We start from the raw sequence: 15422 nt of genomic DNA, 5'->3' as shown, positions 1-15422 counted from the left end.
GATGCTTTACAATACAATTCACAGATAATACATATTCCTAGATTATACGCATTCCCAACAATGCATATTCCTTGATAATACATCTTGTCGACCATGCCGTTTTGGCAACATTTCAAAGGACATCACATCACTCTCACTCGGACTTTGTATGATCAAGGTAACAACATTGAGTGAGGTTTTCAAGGCAAATTGATGGTAGACATGTGGTGGACAATTCTAAGATTGATGCACCAGTAACGAGAATCCTCATATATGACCCAAGAGGTTCTTTATGTGCGTTCCCTTTGTCATTCAGGCATTTATTATGATCTACATATGCATATCTACAGAGATAACATATATTTCTTAAGTCGTTGCTCATAATGCATATTACCTGATGATACACATTGCTTAATCAAACATATTCCTTGATAATACACATTACCTGATAATATGCATTCCCTTTTAATACACATTCCATAATAATACATAATCCCTGATAATACACATTTCCTAATAATACATTTTACTCCATAATACAAAATTGTTAATACATATTCCCTGTTAACAGTCATTGTCGTTTGTTACTGTTTCACTGATAATACACATTGCTTAATTAATTAATTATATTCACTGATAACACAAATTCCTTGATAATACATATTCACTGACAATATATTTTACCCAGTAAAACAGCATTCGTGTTAACACATATGCCCTGTACATCATATCCATTGTCTAATAATGCATATTCCCTGATAATGCATATTCCGTAATAATACATATTCCGTGACACTTCACGTTGCTTAATTACCCGTATGCCCTGATAATACATAATATTGTAGAAACAGCTTTCCTATATACGTTACAGTCAATTTCTAAAATCATTGAGAGGACAAGATTAGCATAGGTTTCGATCTGTGAAAACTGAGACTTCTTCTAATAAAACTACCCGTTACGGTACTGTGTAGAATAGGCCTTCAGCAACCCATGCTTGCCATAAATGGTGACAATGCTGCTCGTAAAAGGCGACGGTTCCCAGATCAATGCTCATGTTGTTGTTGTCACTGGATTGTCTGGTCCAGACTCGATTATTTACAGACCGCCACCATGTAGCTGGAATATTGCGGAGTGCGGCGTAAAACTAAACTCACTCATTCACTCTTTTAATAAAATCATGTTTGAAGTTTAGATTAATCCAACTGCCCTTAAAGCAAAAATGATTCACTAAAACCGATTCTCCCTCAGAGCAAGGGCTTCCTTAGAAATGCTATAAAACCATACAGAACACATACAATATGTGTTCTACCAGATATACAATATATGAATAAACAACATATTTGAATTTGGATCTCAAGGGGCACTTCTTAATCCTCACCGTCTTCATCGTTGCAGGATGTACAAGAAGGTTGTGGAGAAGTTTGTGGTTTTGAAAATATTCAGCTTCATCTGTGACGATGATGTTGTGGATCAGATAAACCACGGGATGATGGTCACTCTTCTGGTTATTATGACCGGATTCTTTAGCGCTAAAACAAAATGGGGCTCCATCGACTGTTGGGTACGTTTGTTACACACCTTATTAAATATTCACCTGTCAGTTGTCTTAATCAAATTAATCCTGAAGCATTTTGAACAAATAATGTGAACAATTTTACTGTTAGATGAAGTCATTACTCTTCCATCCACCCCAACCCCGCCAGAGCGCCTAATATCCACGTCAATGGTGCTCAGAGGCGCAAATCATACGCGTGGCACTGGCATTATTATATATCCCTGGATAACCCAAGCTGCCTCTGAGGAGCCAGGAGGATAACAGTCATATGGCATCTATACCACCGGGTACCCATTCACGGGGTGAACGCGGCCATTTTGAACGAACTCACTTGCCCTGACCACATGCATGCTGCTCTATGTGGCAGAACTGAAGTCCTAGAAACATTTGTTTGTAATTGATTAAACATAATCATCGGTGTATATACTGCTATTTTTGCATGGTCTTTTGTTTGTTTTCAAGGTTCCTAAAGAGTACAACGACGACAATTTCAAACCCTACATCCACCAGTATTGTTGGATCAGCAACATGTACAACGTGAAGTTCAGTGAGTATCTCCCCGTGGACGTTGACGAGAGAATGTCACAGGTCAGGAGCGTTCAGTTTTACCCTGGGTCTTTCTGGTGTTTCTTGTACAAGCTCTCATGTTCAAATTTCCCAACTTCATCTGGACATCCTTCAATACCTTTTCTGGCATCAACATGAAAAAGGTCGTTGAACTAGCCATCAAGTCCCAGCTGGAGGAAGAAAAGGATAGGGAGGCGAACACAAGAAACACAGCAGAATACATCCACAGATGGTTAAAGTCATACAGGCACTTTGATTCCAGTCCACTGGCGAGGTTTCAGTCTTTGCTCTTCAGCATTGCCTTCTGTATGGGGAAGCGTTCGGGACGGTTCCTGACAAGGCTCTACCTATTTGTCAAGATCCTCTACCTCATCAATGTATTGGTACAGTTCCAGATCGTGTCGGCCTTCCTTGGTTTCAACTTTTGGGGTTACGGTGCCGAAGTTATCAGAATGTTACAGTCTGGCGCACCAATGAAGGACTTGGATCACTTCCCGCGGGTTGGTATGTGTGACTTTGAAGTCCGGTTGTTCCAGCACTTTGTGAGGCGGTATCTGAGAGATGATGGCGTCTTCTTGATGAGAATACTGACCAACAACGCTGGGGAGATTGTTGCCTTTGATATCCTGAAGCTTCTTTGGGCAAAGTATAAGAAAGAACTGCACAAATCAGATGACGATGATGAATATTTGCTGTACTGATTTGCAAGTCCTGAGTCAGGTTCCAGCGCCGGTAAAATGGTGTGACGCCCCTCAAGTACTGGTATGTGTCGTTAACTCAGATCGTGTGGTACAGGTAAAAAGGTTTATGAATTTTTTTTAACGATTTTGGAGATACAGAGGATAGGTTTGTTGTGAGAGAGTGACTTTGGTTCAATGAAGCTTTGAACAGTGTTTCAGTTGTCATCTTTGTATAGAAGGAAAGCCTGGTAGTGAACATATATGTCTCAGATATTTGTCACTACGGGAAACCATTGTGCACTGCAACTCCAGAGACGACAGAAACACCGTCTGCTCAAATCCCTTGTGATGAACTGAACGCAACTCAGTGGGATATTTCAACGATAGTGTGATTTAATCATTTGTACGTTATGTAACCAAGAGAGTCTTTTGTAGATTGAACATGTTAAACACACGATGAGCAAAAAATAAATAAACAATTATGAAAAGAATCGACGATTACACGCGAGTATATAAGTTGTCATTAACGTTTGTAGAAAACGGCATTCTGTTTTGTTGAAGAGATCATAAACACGAATGATATTTTGAAAATTTTAAGTAATGAAAGAAACTGGAGACAGTAAAAAAATTAGCCAAGCTAATTATAATTCCCAAAGCACGTGATCCTCAAAAAGATAAAATATATTATTATAAGACACTTTGTACTGTATCATGTTCACCATATTACAGTGGAAGCTAACAAAACCGGCATCTGTCCAATCCGGCAAGTCGTCAACACCGGCATAAAATCTTAGTCCCATCCATAGCTTGTACATTTACCGTCAGCTCTACAATTCAGCACTTATAATTCCTAGGAATACAACAAACGTTTTGTCGCTTGTTTAAATCACGCGTTATTAAATATTTCCAGGACTGAATAAAACAGCATTGAGCCTTTAACTATTTATTTTTTTTTCTATTTTAGGGCTTTAGCCGTGACTGATATGTCTCAGTTTATTGCAAGTTTATTTTTCTGTCTTAGTCTCATCACTGATCACAAACAAACATGCAGTACTTAGACAGACTACACTAAGGGAAACATTAAGTATATTTATTTCGTCACTCATGGCATTTGATATTGACAGAACATTGAGAACGTTCATATGTGCTACTCGTATGTGTGACTTTGAAGTCCGTCAGCTCCAAAACATCCAGCGCCACACAGTACAGTGCGCCCTCCCCATGAACATGTACCTGGAGAAGGCGTACACAGCCCTGTGGTTTATCTTTGTCATCGTCGCATTGGCGACCTTCCTCAGCCTCATCAAGTGGACAGTAGCGGAAGTCTTTACCTCAAGGAGGGAGGGATTCCTGAACAAGTACCTTGAGATGCTCCGAGATGAGCATGTTTAAGTGGACGTCAGGACCTAAGGATTGGTGTGTCACCTAAGTTGGTTCATAAAATTCTTTTGTTCCCTAAGGGTTGGACTACCTTCTGTTCAAAGAATCCTAAATCTTTAAGGCACGGTGTATACTGTGTGTTAGTTCATAAAATCCTTAATCCCAAAGGATTTGTGTGTCCTCAGTGTTAGTTCATAGAATCCTTAATCCCAAAGGATTGGCGTGTCCTCAGTGTTAGTTCATAGAATCCTTAATCCCAAAGGATTGGTGTGTCCTCTGTGTTAGTTCAAAGTGTCCTTAATCCCTAAGGGTTGGCATATCCTCTTTGTTAGTAAATGTCTCCATAACCCTAATGCGTTGCGTGCTCTTTTTGCTATTAATTAGGTCATACATTCCTAGAGCCTAAGGGCTGGTTCTAAACCGTGTATTAGTCTATTTTCCCCGAGCCTTAGTTGGTGCTATATGTTAACACTAAAAATTGCAATTCTCGACAGGCATGAACATTCATGAGAATATTTTGACGAAACACCCAGAGCTAAATAACTACAGAAATTAAAACTTCACAAGTAAAGTATTTGCTAAGGTATTCAGTTTAACATTGTTCCCCCGATAGTGGAGACATCACTTGAACGAATATTAATGAAAAGATTGTATTCATAGACATGAGTCAGATCAAGAGATGCCATTCTCCTTTAAGCCATAATTTAAACAAAATGTATGCATGCACAATTGTGAAAGAGAAATTTAAAAAGAAAAACACACAGGTTGTTGGACCATGCCTCAGCTTCAAATTTGGAAATTGGAGTATGAGGGCATGGTTTTGTACATTTGCGGTTTAAGGCAACCTTCAGTAATATCCCAGCCATAGGCGTGCTACAGAGGAGGGGGTCAAAACAGCTATGGTTGTTCAGTTAGGGTACATTCTAGCCTTCCAAATTTCGCAACGTAAACGTCACCATCAACGCCTTCGATGTTCAGTCCCCGTCTTCGATATTTTGTCAATAAGGCGTTGTCTAATTCCACATCGATTACGTAAGGTGACAAATACCTGGCAGGTAAACAGTATTTCTCTGAAATGAACGAACTGGTTTTACTGAAGTGATTTTGTTAACCATATGGTTAACACAATAACCATAACATATCAAACTGTCATGTTTCAAGGATATGATTTTCAGACTGCATTATGATTTATGACTGAATATCAATAAAACTGTATAAACGTTACCTGTATGTTCAACGACATAATTGATTGCCTTCAACTCAATATACTGATTATTGACAGTTTGATAACTATGATGATATGTTTACTGCACAACAAACCTCTGGGTGTTTTTGTCAAGTTTTCAGTAGAAGATATAAACATGAACGCTTAGTTTTATGAGTATTCGTAACTTATGCGTAAGCAGAACGCAAACACTGCGCAAACACAAACGCAAACTAGTCTTCTCGCTTTCCTGTATACCATTTAAATTACGACTAATTGCCCGGCAGCGCGGAGGCGAAATTCGTGCAAGTGTCAAGGTGACATAACTCTCTTGGACACGTCAGTAAAACTATTCTACAAATGATGGATATTCAAAGACGAAGTTGTATATTTTTCCATATATGGATAAAAAATATAGAATCTACATTGCGACAAGTATTTAAAATTGTTCAAGCATAACCATGCTTGTGAAAAGACATTTTTGGCAATGAAAATCTACTTTCTTTCCAGAAATGATCTCCGTATCTGGAAACGTGATGTATGTACATTTATGAATTTTTCTTCCAAATACGACTATAAATTTCCACTCATAAACCTGTACACTTCTCTGCTTCCTTCCCTTGTCCTTTCTCTGTCATACCAGCTTAACGACGGTCCAAGCATTATGTCATACTGTCATTTCAAAACGAACGGGAGTGATCAGGCACGTTAACTTGGTTGACACATAATACCGTATCCCAGTTGCATAGTTCGATGCTCATGCTGTTGATCACTAGATTGTGTGGTCCGGATTCGATTATTTACAGATCGCCGCCATATAGATGGAATATTGCAGAGTGTGGTGTTAAATTGATCACTCACTCACTCAAAATGTAGTCCATCACTGATGAAAACGCTCTTAAGAGGAAACTTTACAATGTAATGTAATGTAATGTAATGTAATGTAATGTAATATAAGTGTATTCAGTGAAAAACGTTTTCAGTATATTTATTTTCAACAATTCGTGAATAACATTATTGTCTCCACAGGCTAAATATATACGTCACAGACACTAATATCGATTTATTCTGCTCCTGTTAGCATTAATTTGTATTGCGAAAACAGTAACTCAGATCACTATTGAACCACCGGGCATGAGTTCTGTGGCCTTTATAGAAAATAAACCCTTCTCTTTCTTCTTCTTCAACAGTTCTAATTTCGACAAAACGTTTTAAAATACTCATGTCCCCCACGTCACAGGCATTACTCACGTTTGCATAGTTCCCTGAAATAGTTTGATCTAGTGCAAACAACCGAAGCATTATCTCTTAAAGGACAGAGTGAAAGAGAGTGGTTTTCCCCATGTCGAAATATGTTGTAATACCAGTTATTGTGATGGCTCAAACAGGATGTCTTTGTTTGCCTAGGCCCTTGTACTGACGTGAAAGAAGAAACAAGTGTCATGTACATGCGCAAGATTCGTGGACGGAGGGAGGTGATAACTGACATGTATTGATAGCGGCTAAGAATTAAGGGTCCTGCCGAGAGGTGGGAAGGGAGGAGGGGAGCCCTCTTATGATAAGAGGGGATATACCGACTGTTGCTGAATACATTACATAGACAAGGGGGATAGTGCAAGTTTAAAGAAACTTATTTCGATGATTTAGTCAATGACACATGTATATGTATGGTTGTTGTTTTTGACACTTGGTTCGTTTGTATCGAGCACATGGTAACATTTTAATGCGTACATGGTAACTTTCTATTAAGCATATATACTTATGTATCGGGAACATGACCGTTTGTAGTGAGCTAATGGTACGTTTGTATTGAGCTCAAGGTACTTTTACATTGGGCACATGGTACGTTTGTTGGCATACGATATGGTTCGTATTTATTGGACTCACTGTAAAATGTATTGGGCACATTGTGTCTATATGTATTGACGCTGCATGTCCGTTTTCAGTGTTCACATGTGCGTTTGTATACGTAACTTGCGGTTTCTACTCTGCTTGTGCACTGATATTTAACATTGTAAGTATTTACATTTAGTAACCATTCTCCTCCGGCTTTCACATTTACTTCCATATTCTCGTGTTTACTTCCGCATTATGTTATATGTCGCCAAATCACGTCGCTTGGTTACCAATGACGTCATATATTATAGGCGCGCAGTTTACGTCACTTTCCGAATGTCATCCGCGCCGGTATCATCGTATGGTAAACATCATCCTGTTAAATCGACCTGTTCTCCATCTCATCATGCCCGGGAAGAGAAAGGCTGTAATCAATCACCGGCTGGTGAGGACGGAGAATGGTCCCAAGCAGCCCAAGAAGACGCCAGGTGTTGCTGTGGCTTCAAGCAATAAGGGTTCGGAGAACGGTGAGTCTTTCAATAATTATCTTAATCAATCGCCCCCATCTGCATCGGTGGAGATTTCGGATTTCACCGGCGCCCAACGCAATTCCTGGTATTTCTGGTCAGCTAGAGGCAATTCTGAAATTGCTTTCGAAAAAAGGTAACGTGGAGAACCAAGTTGTCTCTCTTCCCGTCGTGCCTGACATTTCAGTCACCTCTCCCGCCCCTCCGCCATTAATGTATGACGCTCAGGAAATCGGCACACACGTGAAGCAAACCACAAGTGAAAAAATCTACAATGTCGTGTGGGATGCTGCAACGTTATACGTGGTTCGCTCGAAGGGGTATGAGATGGCGGGAACTTGTCCCAATCATCGAGAGGGAATGCGTCGTGCAGCTACATCCACCTTGTAATCCACCTTGGATCAAATGCCATGGTCCAAATCAAGACTAGCTTGCTGTGCTTCAACATCTATGAGTGGTTTCTGCGGGTGCAGCTACTGCTGCCCAACACGAGGATTATGTGGTCCAACATGCTTCCCCGTCACCATTGCAGCGGTGCAACGTCGTTTTCGGCCATCGAGGGCGCCCGAAATACTCTTATCAGGCGGGTTGGGAACCGCGTGAGGGAGCTTGGGGACGTGCAAATAAGGCATCATACTGAAAGTACGAACAGCTCCATGTTTTCATGGGACGGCATTCACCTTTCCCTTCGTGGGGTGCAAGCGTTTCTCAAAGACATTGACTGTGCCGTGCTGGCTGCTTTGAAATCTTAGATTCAGGTATCTGGTGTTACGGTTAAGAATTTACCGTGACAAACGATGTAAGACATCCCCTTGTGAACGAGGAAAACAGAATAAAGACAAGTCATAAACGTTCACATTGTATTATTTTGTAATGAGAGCAAGGTACACAAAGTCACAAGTCAATATAACAATGCTGATTACAAATACAATTCCAGAGACAAAATCAAAGGCAATAGGTCACAAGATATTTATAGTAGCAAACTCACCAAAGTCTTGGTGCGAGAGAGGACAGCTATGAGAGCACAGCGATCGGTGTGACAGCAGATAATGTACATTCATGCGTCGACGGGATTTCAAGCGCTGGCCGTGATGTAACGCCAGCAAATATGAATGAGTGTCGCCCTCAACACGGCAACCAGCCTTTTTATATATACACAGTCATTTCTGTGTTCGGGCACACACGACAGTCGTCAACACTGTAGAATGCCCTTGAAAAAGTCTCCCGGAAATAAACACACAGAAAACTTTGAGCAGATAAATTCCAGAAAACCAGAAATGTGACCCATCATAATCAACATTGAAAACACTAAACATTATGTCCCAATAATAAATCTTGCTGAATTAATAACATAGTAAACAGAAAATACACACTCGTAACACTGGAAAAAGGCAGGCTATGGTGGGGAAGCAACCTGGTGAGTTAATGGTCATGTTTGTGGGCTCGGCTGGTGTGTGCTTTGGTGATTTTCTTGGAGGCTTAAACTTATTATAACAATGTTCTAAATTTAGGGGTCCTACTTTTCAGTTGGATCTTATTTTCCCTTCGCTTATCAGTGTTGGGGACTAGTTTGGCGTATAAATAAATTCCTGCTTCTCAGCGGAAGTATTTCTTTATCCATCATTTTACTGGTGCTGCAACTTCGTTTGCCAATACTTTATGCTGCTGCTGTTGGTGGTGGTGTCTACTCCGTAGTCGCCCGATTTAACTCCGCTGTCGTAGTTATATTAAGTTAGGGACCCTCCAAGAACCGCCACGCTCATCACCATTAACCCACAACAACTTTTATTATTTGTGTTGTATGCGCGACGTCAACGCATATTGGGTTGACGTCTCCCGTCCAACGGAGAATGTGTTTTGGTAATCATATAATATGTGTAAAATATTAAGACATGATCAATAACCGATGTTTTCGTTGTGTGAAAACGTTACGTGAAGCAATGTTATGTTAAGATATGTTAAGCAGTCATTGTGTGCGCGACTAATTATTCTTTCAGAGAGACATAATGATGTGCCAAAAAATAGATGCAATGTTAAGCTTCTTTGTTTTTATAGCCCATATGCCCATATCTGTTTACAAGCAGTCTTTCTCAAGGACGTCCCTAAATTGGTTAGTGAGTACCAGGTGTATATACACCTTTAATCAACATGAGATGATAAAATAGCAACGAACTTGCAAAAAATGTCATTTTATGCGTTGTGATACTTTATCCATCCCAGCATGAAAATGATATCATGCATAGTAGTAACAATTGTTGAACATAACTGCTACGTAAAACTTACATATTGGCAACCGCATGAAACACTGGCATTGTACCACGGAACAGTAATAACATGCGGTGGCATTCCATTGGTGTCGTTTGATGGGACAAAGAATACCCAGAACGTCATTGGTCTTCAGACGTCGAGGTGAGGTTGTCATTAATACGTGGAATGTCTCTGAAGACGAAGGCAACGATCTCAATGTCCCTGTGTCCCTGCATTGCTCTTGTCGCCATTACGCACGTATTGAGTCAATTAAAATAAATAATACCTTTATTCAAGACACTGCAGTCAACGGTGTGTTTACACTGGAATCTATACAGCAGACAAGGTGCATGACAAGCATGTTCCATACACCTGTGCTTTGGATGGCACTGCAGGTTTACAGGTCAAAATATAGGAGTCGATCTTTTCCTTTTAAGCTAAACCGGAACGTAAAACGGCGATATTATGCCTCACTCATTCACCCACTCACTCATGTAGTTTCTTGTCGCTTACCATAAAAATATTAAGAAAATATGATAACACGTCACAATTTAATTCTGGACTCACAAAAGTCCGGAAACTCTCCGCACTGTGGCCACTCTCTCACGAGGCATTTGGCAAAAATAAACATGCAGCAGTTTTGAATGTGTGTTAAGGTTGAAAAAATGAAAAAAAAAACCCCGATTTTTCGAAAGCTCAAATGGGCGAGAGTGTTTAATTTCGTCAAAGATAAATGTTTTGTAGGTTGTAAATGAATGAAAACATGTTAATAAGTATCATGACACAAATTTCAGCTCGTTGTGACTTGACTCCGCAAACTGACAGCGATCCTTAAAAATCTCGCCCATGGGTGAAAAACATATTGGCCCATGGACGAGAATATTTACTTTCACTAAAAATACATGTATTTTCCCAGGCTTTGCAGTTTATGAATAAGTGAAAGTATATTTAATAGTGTCATGACACATAATTCAGCTTATTTAGAGCGATTTTTTAAAAATATCTCGCCCATGGGTGAGAATATTTACTTTTATGTATGTTCATAAGTATCATAACACAAATTTCAACTCATTTTGACTTAATCCCCTTAGTTTAGAGCGATTTTTAAAACTCTCGCTCATGGGCGAAAAACATTTTGGCCCATGAGCGAGAATCCATTTACTCCAAATACATCTTTTCCAATGTTTTGGAGGATGTAAATGAATGTTAGTACATTTACGAGTATCGTGACACAAATTTCAACTCATTTTGACTTAATTCCCTTAATTTAGAGCATTTTTAAAAACTCTCGCCCATGGGCCAATATGTTTTTCGCCCATGGGCGAATATGTTCATTTGCCTGTTTTCTTATTTTGCAAACGTGGTTTTAAAAAAAATGAAATTATAATGACAAATAATTTCAGTTTAATACAGTGTGTTTAGTTTTATGTCGCACTCAGCAAAATTCCAGCAATGTGACGGCGGTTTGTATATAATCGAGTTTGGACCAGACAATCCAGTGATCAACAGCATGAGCATTGATCTGCACAATTGGGAACCGATGACATGTGTCAACCAAGTCAGCGATCTAACCACCCGATCCCGTTAGTCGCCTCTTACGACAAACATAGTCGCCTTTTATGGTAAGCATGGGTTGCTGAATCCCCTCCAGATCTCCTGAACGCAGAGTTTCACTTCCAGCAACAATGTACACTTAGAATACAAAGCCTTGAGATTTTTTGGTATTTGGATATTCTATAAATATAACAAAATTCATGCTATATCTATGAAGATGAAGTTATTTGTGAAAGCCCTAATCAAGAGTGACCGAACTCCAGTGACGTAAAGACTATGCTGGGACAAATTAATAAACAGTGTTGTGAGATCTTATGGGATCCAGTTTTAGTAATTCTCGTTTGCCAGTCCCAGCTTTTCTTCGACCGAGGGTTTATGGGGTAATTTCCTGTTAGTCAGACCAGGAATAATCTACAACAGGGACAGGTCACTGGTATGTTTTCTTTACCTTTTGTATTAATTAACATGCGCCTCGCCATGCTCCAACGCACACAATGACTTGGTTCGTTTCAGCCAGTTTACTGTATCAGTCGATTTCTTACTATAAATGAATGAATCATGATAAGAATTAAGAGCAAAATGTATATGTGAATGAATGAAAGAAAAGGTAAAAGAGAGAAGTACATATGTGAATGAATGAAAGAATAAAAGAAACATCACGGCCATCCCTTCCAAAACATGCTAAAGAATGCAAAGCTATCGTTAGATCACATGTGTTAACATCACCTTGTTAGAGTCTACCTGGTCAGACATAACAATTGTCAGACAGGTTAAAACAACAAACTGTCTGCTTGACTGCACAGTTGCCTGTTGACGTAGTATATCCACATTACCTACTTTTCCTGCGTAACGTTCATCTACACCACCATCCTTGATATCATAAGCAGAAGCTCAGAAGGTCGTATATCTGTAACCACTGAACCGTGGCGTCTAACTGGTGCAGGCCACTTTCCCTCCCTCGCAACATTGGCAACGCGCCGCTTAATATCGATGGCGCGTGGGTTTTGTGCCCCCTCCATGCCAACCTGGGCAGCAAACATGACCATGCAATTGTAGCCTTTGGGCACCTAAGGCGCAAGTACAGCAAATCGAGGTAAATACTGTCGAAGAGGTGTTTTGCAGGCATATAACATAGATCATTAGAGCCTAAATGTATAACTACAACTTTTGCCTGGGCCTCCTGAGCTATGAGCTTGTCAATGCAAGGCCAGAACTGGGCCCAACGCATCCTTCCTTTAGCCAGCCACTTGCCGCTGATGGCAAATCTCTGTCCCACCTCCGTGTGCTGTAGCAGCCGGGCCAAGTAACAGGATCCAATGAACCTGGCTGCATCTGAAACTCGTGGAGATAGTTACAGGATTGCGCCCATGCATTATGACTTCCAACGGCCCAGTTCCTGGATCAGTTGCGGACTGACCCCCCACAATGCTGCTGTAGTGGCAGCCCCTATGCGAAATGAATGTTATGAGTGTAAACTGGCGTTGATGAGCTCCGGTATTGATGCCAATGCCTTTTTGAGCACAGCCTGAAACTGAAATTTAGTTAGAGGTGAGCCATCATAATGAGTGAAAAATATCCTGCACCAGTAAGTCTGAGGCGGCAGAAACGCTGCACTGCTGCAATAGGACACAGGTGGGAGCCCGTTAGCGCCTGGATCGTAATGTATGTTCCCTGACCATCCTGATCTGTTTTGGAGCTCCGTAAATGTACCTGTATGGCTGACGAGTCGACTGAGACAATTGTGTCTGAAAAAAGGCAAGTTCTATTAGAAGTGTCCTTTGCTGAGGCTGCCACCAACTCGACTATGAAAAAAAAACCCGAAGAAAGTCAACAAATATGCGGCAGCAATCAAAATCAAACCTCGAACGACTGGCTGCAAACCAGAGGCAAGACACGAAGGATATCTGCAAGCAGGTGGGTTGTTTTATTGGTTGTCGTGTATCCTGACGATGAGACAATCTAGACATACCTGAAACGGTTTTCTGAACAAGGAAATGGTGCGGCGCATCGTAGACGTTATGCAGTTTATGAAGTGGTGCCAGCGCAGATACGTATGACCTGGCTGTGGCAGGCGACCTACCTGACACGAAACGAGAAAGCGATGGCACAAGACGAGGAAGCGATAACGCGAGAGGAGAAAGCGATATCATTGTCCGAGAAAGCGATAGAGCAAGGAAGCGATAGAGCGAGAAAGCAAGAAACTGATATTACCCACAATTCAGTCCTGTCTGGGCATGAATGACTACAAACTGGAGCTTAATCGACATTCATGGTTTCTCAATAGTATAAAACGCTTTTGAGTAATGTTCTTGGCATTGTTTGACTTGATGTTTAGAGAAATAGATGTAGACTTTCCTTTGGCATAGTATTTGAATGTGAAATACCGGAAACATTCATTTTGTGAATGACGGAATTACATATATTATGAAATCACTGAATTGGAATTGTCTTAACCAACTTAATGACATCAACCAAATATTATTAGTGGGGAGGGGGTAATGACAAATAAGGCATTGTGATAGCACTAGCGCAACCTTAAACGGTGTATTCAACCACATTCCAAACATTCATCCTAAAATACAATCACTGCAACAACCCCATTAAGTGAGTGAGATTCGCTTTACGTCGCTCTTAGCAATAATAAATATGCTGGAACCAATTATGTTTTTCATGGTTATCAAAAATGACAGCTGTACTTTCTTTGATTTCTTCAAGATGATAAAATTTATTAATTGACGATACTCACCTTTATGGACCCAAATCGCTCCAACCCAAGGAACGAAGAGGCGCGCTTGACAATAAAGCACCTCAAATTGGTACCTAAATGTAGAAACAGAACCATTCCACAGTCAGTGGTCTAACCTTGGCAAAAGGATGCAGACCAACGTTCGTCCAGTCAAAGCTGAAAACATACAGTATACACTACGCAGTTAAACGCTGGTCTAACTAACCATAGTGAACTTCGAGAGGTATTTAGCAGTTGGTGTGCTGAACAGTGGTTACAGTTCTATGGATATGCAGCTTCTTTATTATAATATAAGCAACGTTTAGGTGTAGACAGTGTTATCAAGCTCGTGATGTACAAAACTGCAGGAAACAGGAGATTCGATCGATTTATGTCGCTCTTAGTAATACCAACAAACTGGAACCATTAACAATGATGCATGATGAAGCCAAGGGCCCATGTAAATAACAACTCTTTGCTCTGTATCACGTTTATTTGATATCATACGTATTATCACTTAGAGTACGTTATGAATATATTATTGAGACAGTATAAATGTTTTTTTTTTATGTCGAAAGTTGATGTGGAAAACATTCCGTTTGCCATATCTGACAGCGTCGTAACTTACAAATACACTGTTTTACCTATCTCTGTATACATGTATTACATGTATATATCTCAAAGGGCACAGCTGCTCGTGGTCGCGTAGCATTCGATATGCTGATTGGGGACGCGTGTATCCAATTAACTTTTTTCAGTCTGTAACATTTTCGTTGTCAGACGAGGACCTGAAACTCGTTCAATACACGTATATGTAATGATATACCTGTATTATCCCAGTATTTATAATTTGGTCAATTTATGTCAAAACCATTCGAATCTAATGACAGCAACAGATGACATTCACTGGGTTGGCGGTGGTCTGGATAAGACAATCGAGTCTGGATAAGACAATCGAGTGATCAGCATCATGAGCATCGATCTGCGTGATACTGTTACGTTGACATGTCAGCGAGTCTGACTATCTTATCCCGTTTGTCACCTCTTACAGCAAGCATAAGTTCCTGAAGACTAATGTAACCCCGATCTTGTTCCCCGGTAAAATGGAGAGTATGGAAGGTACTGGTTGTTAAGGCTTTGCGGGGTATTATCTCATTTCGTGACACTC

Source organism: Haliotis asinina, chromosome 10 (genome assembly GCF_037392515.1).
Source record: "Haliotis asinina isolate JCU_RB_2024 chromosome 10, JCU_Hal_asi_v2, whole genome shotgun sequence".
In the NCBI taxonomy this organism is placed as follows: Eukaryota; Metazoa; Mollusca; class Gastropoda; order Lepetellida; family Haliotidae; genus Haliotis; species Haliotis asinina.
The sequence above is the reverse complement of the archived record's forward strand: the minus strand, read 5'-3'. Positions refer to the sequence as shown.